This window comes from Myotis davidii, unplaced genomic scaffold (assembly GCF_000327345.1).
Source record: "Myotis davidii unplaced genomic scaffold, ASM32734v1 scaffold436, whole genome shotgun sequence".
Taxonomy (NCBI): Eukaryota; Metazoa; Chordata; class Mammalia; order Chiroptera; family Vespertilionidae; genus Myotis; species Myotis davidii.
The window spans coordinates 3997635-4005724 of record NW_006292604.1 but is presented as its reverse complement, the minus strand read 5'-3'; positions in this window follow the sequence as shown (position 1 = coordinate 4005724).

The following is an 8090-nucleotide window of genomic DNA, read 5'->3' as shown; positions in this document are numbered from 1 at the left end:
ATTACCAAACTGTGCAATTCTGAAGGGACCTGAGTGGGTGATCCTTTTCTTCAAAGAGGATTTGCATTTCTTTCTGCAGGATACCATGGACCTGCATGCCCTTCTCTGTGTGAGCGGTGTCATTTAAACTTAGCCCCATGTGAAAGAATAACTATACACACAGTTTTTCAGAAAACGCTTTCATTTTCTCCCCCTCGCTTAGAGCCATGATGGAGGCAGACAGACTTCCTCATGTGTTCCAATTGTTGATGTGTAGGAGTTTTCCAGCTTCTCCTTTTTTTTCCCCCATGGGTTTATTTATTTATTTGTTAGTTAAGGCATTACAAATATGTCCTCATCCCCCCCATTAACCCTCAACCTCCCCACCCCCTGTTGTCCATGCTCCCATCCCCCTGTTGTCCATGTCCATTGGTTTGGCTTATATGCATGCATACAAGTCCTTCGGTTGATCTCTTCCCCTTACCCCCTCCCTCCCCTACTTTCCTTCTGGAGATTGATAGCCTGATCGCTGTTTCTCTGTCTTTGGATCTGTCCCTGTTCATCAGTCTATGTTGTTCTCTATAATCCTCAAATGAGTGAGATCATGTGGTATTTATCTTTCTCTGACTGGCTTATTTCACTTAGCATAATGCTCTCCAGTTCCATCCATTCCACTTCTCCTTTGACAAACAGTCCTGCCCTTGAGCAGTTCTGTGTGCACTCAGGGTCAGCCTCCTCTTGGACACAGGTCCAAGGCTTTCTTTGAACACCTATTCTCTCATATGGGACCTTGGTTTCCTCAAGGTCTAGCTTCCCGGTATTAACACTTACCCTACGCTGTCTTGATTTATTGTTCATTTCAATTTCCATTGAGGGATTTTATTTAATTTCTTGTGGACTCAGCATTATAACTTACATATTGCAACTGATCTGAAATCTAGGGCTTTGGTGTGAAAGCAGCACACTAGTTCTGTTTTTCACTCCGTGTCTTACCTTGACATCCTTCTCAGTGTCATTTCTCTGCCTATCCTTTAAAGTTTGAGGTCCTGCAGAATTCTGTCCAATTTCCTCTTTCTGTATTATCTTCTACTTATAAATTCATTATTACTTTAACTTACCACCTGTTGTAATCTCCGTGTGGGCAGGGATTGTATTGATATTTTCACCAATATCCCTTTAGTGTTGAGCATAATATCTAGCACATAGCAAGTGTCCAGTTCATATTTGTTGAATGAATGAGTGATGGGAAGAACTGTTAATGTGTCTCAACAGAGAATGGTTAGTTTGTTGTACTCTAGGAGGGTGAGGTTGAGACAGTAATGGTACATATTGGATAAATACTTCAGTTTCTTGAAGTTTGTACTTCTTTTCAGGAAATACTTCTATGCCTTTGGATTTGTCTCTACTTCATGCTGCAGGCAGTGCTAAGTATTTTTTACCCTGCCCTTAAAAATATGTATTTCTGTAATGTACGTGAACATGCAGAATTCTGAACAGCTTCAGTCGGTAATGGGATTTTTCTGTCTGCTGAGGGGGATGCTATTGCATCTCTCCTGGTGAATAGTAACAAATTATTATTGGCGTTTTTTCCAGTTAGTATGAGGACCTTCTAGTTTGCGTGTGGCTTTATTAAATTTGATGGTTGGGCTTGAAGACTTAGCTTCAAGTAGAGCAGATAAAATGAAATTAACTTTTGCTAATATTCAGGGCATGCATCTCCTGAATGTACGGGGAAGCACTTTAAGTGCATAGGGGTAGAGGGCTGGGGTGAAATCCATCTTCATTAACATTGCCCAGCTCTTATGCTAACAGCATGGGGCTGGCTCATGTCTAGAAGATTCTTTTCTCAAAGAACAGTATGGAGAACAAGCTACAGATGTGTAGAGGCAAACCAGAGGCTGACCCTCAAAATAAAGAACTTCTGGTTTTTCCGAACACGGGATGACTGGCTTTGAAAGCAGGTGACTCTTAGAAGCAGTAAGGCTGGGCCTGATTTGTGTTTCTGAGTGAGCTGTGGAAACAATGGTGGGAAGATGACTTTGGGAGCAATAGATACTACAGGAAGTCACCAACAGGCCTGTGGACAGAGATGCCACTGCGGATTTCAGCAGCTACAAAGGAGAAGCTATTTCAACAATAGTGACAAGCTCCCAAGAGCTCTTAAAGATGAAAATGGTCATTGTACTTTATCTTGGCTATTTTAGGGAGCTTGCTGGGTTATTCATTTTCCCTGTACGTCAGAAGCTGGAGAGTTGAATTTGTGAAGACCAGAGTGGTGAGAGACCTTGTCAAAGTGAATAGGAACACAGGCTCAGCTGTTTGCGAGTGTCCGCAGAGAAACAATAGTTGAAAAGAACAGTATTATAGATGAGGACACTTGCAATGAAAATATCAGTGAGGCAGTGCCTGTGCAGGGGGAGAAAGATTGTGATGAGAGTGGAGAAAGTTTTCTGTTTGTTTGGCTTGTCTGTGTTTGAGTTTAAGAAAACAATTTAGCCTGGGGAGAACGAACAAGGGCGTGGGGCCGAGCCCACTGGGACTGGAGGTTTGGGAGAGCTGGCAGAATCTCCAGGCGCAGACCTAAGCACAGCAGCTTCTCTGTAAAATGCTGGAACTAATGCTATTAATCTCTCTATGGCATTGTCCTGAGATAAGAGAATATTCAGAACGAAGACCTTGTTTTATGAAATTTAAGGGTATAGAAGCCTCATTCCCCCACACAGCCAAATATGTTTACCAATGTCATTGCACCAACTGAAGCTTAGGGAAAGGATTTATTATCCTTAACTTTGGGCTTTGAGACCTGGAAAAAGGAAGATGCGGTTGTTGTGTCTCATGGGTATGTCTGTTTCACAGGTGAGTTTGTTAACCTTCTCTCCAACTGCTTGCATTGAAATTATATTTGAACCTACCAATGGAAAGTGGGTCAAATAATCAAATTAAAAAAAGAAGTTAAGCATCTAGAACAGGGCACCTAAACAATGAAACATATGAAAAGGGGCTTTTATTTTCGACGTCTGCAAAAATAAGAAACTGGACAAGGGTCACTGAGATTCCTCTAACTTGAGTGTTACATGGCTCTGAGAGTCTGCAGCTTGCATTTCCCTGTTTCTTCATCGCTGTGCCCTACGCTACAGCCTGCAGCCAAACAAGACAACTTGATTTTCCCCACACGAACTCTCCCTGCTTGTCCATCTTTTCTCTCTTCAGAGTATGCTTCTTTTTCAGTTCTGTCTCTCAAAAGTCTACCCAGGCTGCAAGGTCCAATCCGGGTCCTATGGCACTCTTCTGCAAAGCCTCCCCGGGGTCCCTGGCTGAATGTGAGCTGGGGTCAGTGTGCCAGAGCACGGTGCTTCTGCTCTCGCGCTTCCCACATGCTCCTTTGCCTTATGCTTGTTTACATGCTCACTCTTAATATCTCTACTGGACTGTCAGCTTCTTGAGGTCAGGACTTCTACGGTGACAGCCCCAGTAATATATAGTGCTGGGCTTTGCACGTAGCAGGCACTTCCACTTTATACATTGAATTGAATATTAGGTAAAGGAAACAACTTGCTGGTAGATTAAGGCTAGCCAGATAAAGTGACAGTAAAAATCTTAAATTTATCAAGTTACATGATTTAGAGTCTAAAACATGAGAATGGGAGCTTTTTTGGACATCTCTAGATTACAAGTTAGATCATCAGTCCTCACATTAAAGTCATTCTCGTAACCACATCCCCCTCTTGGAAAAGTCCTCAGGCTTCAAGAAGTTAAAAGAAAACAACCTATTATATTCACAAAATGCAAATGACTTGCCCTTTAAAATATATCAAAAAGAGCATGGCTACTAGAAAAGTCTGACATATACTTTATTTATCTCATCAAAGAGATTAGCATACAAATCCAAGGTTGTAGTTATTATCCAACATTGCCAACGTTTTTACCCCTCCAGTGCGTTTCCTAGCTTTAAGCTTGCTAGTGCTAAAAGGAAATGACTACTTAAAAAGTCCTCAACACTGAGTCAAGAAATGCATATCCAAACCCAAGGACAAAGGTTCCCATTGTGAACATTGTATCATTTACATAATTTAAAGGAAAGGATCTTTATTTAAAAATTTGTTTGTGTAAAGTGGAATAAAATATTGAGGTGATCAAACACTCTTTTTGAGAGGGAGGAATTGAAGACTTGCATCTGAATGAAGGGCTGGGCTGGAGAAAAGGAATGAGAGTGAGGTTGCCGTGACAGTTCACGCCAAAGAAATTCACTCCTCTGACATTGCGAGAGAAAGCTTTTGGATTGTGCCTTTGAAGGGGGTGATTGATACCAGAAAAGCCATAACTTTTGGAGTTGGAATTATGGTCAATTTCAAGTTGCAAAGTAATCACTTAATTGTGCGGGTGCAAGAAAAACACTTAGCAACGAGCTACTCTTGGCCTGTTGTAGAGTTTTAAAGGCTGGAGGGTTTAGAGGAGGGAAGGGTGAGTTAGGAAAAGAGCAGGAACTGGCTGCCTCCACCTGGCGCAGCCTTTGCATTCTGGATGGAGATGCTGGGAGGGGAACAGCTTTCACACAACGCACCACTAGTCCAACAGCCCGCCCAGCGAGTCCTTTGTGAATTAGTGTTGGAAGTGAAGGTCATTTGAAAGAGAAAATACTTAGCGATTTATATAATCTGCAAATTATAATAAAGCACTTTAATGAAAAAGATATCTTTATCATTTAAGATTATTGAGATAGAAATTCAGTCTATGTTTTTAAAAAACCTACATACTAAAATGGTATCATTCTATTTACTTTGATGGATTGTTTTGGGAGTGGAGATGCTATCATAGTCTTGTAGAATTGTTCGTCTTAATTACTTTTTATTTGTTAGAAGAAACCCTACACTTTCAGGAGAAGAGAAACAGAGGGGCAGTGCCATCACTGTAGTGTGCTACCAAAGAAAGTTGCCTCCCTCTCATTCATTACTTGGGGGAAACATTTTGAGTAGCTGTGAGCTATCAGCAGCCTTTAGATAAGGGAATGCTTGACATTTTGTAGTGAAAATGTGACTGCTATTAGTCCCGCCCACCAAATACTTCTGACTCTATGCCTTCTGTGCTAGCACAGGATTACACTTCCTGCTCCATGTGTTTGGGTGGCCAAGTGACTAATTGTGACCAGTGGCTTGTGAGTAAAAGTGGCCCTTGTGTCAGTTCTTTACGTGAGCTTTTAAACTGCCAGTGTGGCACCCTCCAGAGTGCCCTATTTTTCCTTTGCTCTGCTCATCAATACCTTTTCATATGGTGGCTGCTCTGTCAGCCCAAATCCAGTATTAGGAGATGTGGAGCAGGTCTCCAAGCCATGATGAACATGTGAGTGAATGAGAAAGAATCCCTTGTAAGATGGCAGGAAGATTTCGAAATTCCAAACTGCAGGACCATGTTAGCAGACTGTAAAAGAAAAAAAAGATGATTGTTTCCATGTGTTGGCTATTGTAAATAATGCTGCAATAAACGTAGGGGTGCTTATCTATATATATATAAAAGCCTAAGCAACCGTCCGACCAGTAGCTATGCTGTGCAATGACCACCAGGGGTCAGAGCTCCTACCGGTAGCTATGACGCACACTGACCACCAGGGGGCAGATGCTCAACGCAGGAGCTGCTGAGCTGCGGTGATTGGAAGCTGCGATTGTCAGGTGATGCACCCGGAACCAGAGAGGAGGGAGCCCAATTCCAGGATGTAGCACCTGAGAACCACCGTCTCACACTCCAGGACCCCTCGGGGATGTTGGAGAGCCAATTTCAGCCCTATCCCCGCAGGTCAGGCGGAGGGACCCCACCTGCCAGAGGGACCCCGCTCACTCCACAGATGCTGCCCCAGGTGTGGCCGGCCAGGGAGGGACCGTGGGAGGTTGGCTGCAGCCTGTCTCACCCAGTCCTGTCCCACTGGCCACCTTCTAATTAATTACCTTTCAGTGTTCATGAATCCTTGCACTGGGACACTAGTATCTTTATAAATAAACTAGAGGCCCGGCGCACGAATTTGTGCACAGGTGGGGTCTGGCTGGCCTGCCCCAATCGGGTTGACAGGGGGGTGGAAGGGGGGCCTGCGGGTAGTTGGCTGGCCAGCCCTGCTCCCTGGTCAAACTCCCAGTCGAGGGGATAATTTGCATATTAGCCTTTTATTATATAGGATGTTTTTACATTTTTTGGGTAGCTACCCAAAAAAAGGATTTCTGGGTCAGATGATAGAAGGAGATTTGACTTTGGGTAGTGAGAACACAATGCAATACGCAGATGATGTATTATAGAATTGTACACTTGAAACTTAATGCAATGTTATTAACCAATGTCACCTCAATACATTTAATAAAAAAAGATGGGCCCGGGCAGTGTGGTTCAGTGGTTGAACATTAACTAATGAACCAGGAGGCCAGGGTTGGATTCCCAGCCAGAGTACATACCCAGATTGCAGGCTCCATCCCCAATGTGGGGTATACAGGAGTCAGCCAATCTGTGATTCTCATCATTGATGTTTCTATCTCTCCCTCTCCTTCCTCTGTCTAAAATCAATAAAAACATTTTGATATCAAAATGTTTAAAAAGATGGGATGTCCAACTCTGCTGGCATTTTTTAAAAATATAATTTATTTGTTTTTTTTTTACAGAGAGGAAGGGAGAAGGATAGAGAGTTAGAAACATCAGTGAGAGAGAAACAGCAATCAGCTGCCTCCTGCACACCCCTTACTGGGGATGTGCCCACAACCAAGGTACATGCCCTTGACCGGATTCGAACCTGGGACTCCAGTCCGCAGGCCGACACTCTATCCACTGAGCCAAACCGGTTAGGGCATGGTATTCTTTTTTTAAAGGACCCGAGTCAGGTTAATCATGTCCTGAAGGACACTGTAACTAACAGCTAAGGGCTGCCATGTCCTCTGAGGCATAGAATCTAAGCCAGGGGTGGGCAAACTTTTTGACTCGAGGGCCACAATGGGTTCTTAAACTGGACCGGAGGACCGGAACAAAAGCATGGATGGAGTGTTTGTGTGAACTAATATAAATTCAAAGTAAACATCATTACATAAAAGGGTACGGTCTTTTTTTTTTTTTTTTTAGTTTTATTCATTTTAAACAGGCCGGATCCGGCCCGCAGGCCGTAGTTTGCCCAGGGCTGGTAAGCCATGTTTCCTCATCTATAAAATGGGAGTGATTATTCAGCACTTACTCCTGAAGTTTGGTGATTAAATGAGATGTTATACTAGAGAGGATATACTTAAAGTGCCTCACACGCTGCCGCATAAGAAACATGCAGTGAGCTTTACTTTTTATTGTTTTCCATTATTCCAGTTGTTACGAATGTTGAATTCTGCTGGCCAAACTTCCCAGTCAATTGAGGGATCACTTTTACAATATCTCTGATGAGTTGTTACCCTGCTTTGACTTGAAGTCTCCAGTGACAGGGTATGGAGAGCAGGTACAGTGTTTGGACAGGTTCAAGCCTCGGACTAATGAGAGGGCACAGTCCTCTCATTGCCACGTGCAACTCCCAGCTTGGAGGGCAGAGCCCTCCCAGCACAATTATAGCCAACAGCTATAGTCGTAAGCTTGAACCTATGGTCCGAACACGTGGCCCACGTGTCTGAGTGATGTGGGCTTGATAGAGTTCAGGTGCATGTAATTGGGTAGATTAGAACAGTGTAAACATCTTGACCACGCCCTTACTTTACCGCATGGAATCTGGCTATAAAATAAAGACTTGGCTTGCGGGCACTGTCGCTGTCTCTCCATCAGAGAAGCAGTGTCCCACCGAGACCCAGCTTTCATTCCTTGTCTGTCTTTTCTAAATCCTTCACGGGCCCCACTCAGGTTCGCCCTTGGCCGTGCTGGTGTGGCACCACAGGGAACCCACTTCCTACTGTGACAGGCAGGAATTCTTCTATTTGTGGAAAGAGTCTACCATCCCACAGCTTCCACCTGTTGGGTCTCATCCTGGCTTTTATGGGCACTCAGAGCAAAATCGAATCTTCCTTTCAGAGGACAGTGCCAGTTCCTTTAGCCAGTGTTTAGGTGGTAAGACTTCCAGACGTCTTCTCTTCTTCTTGTGTCAGGGACCCATGGACCCATTCATACTGTGTGTCCAG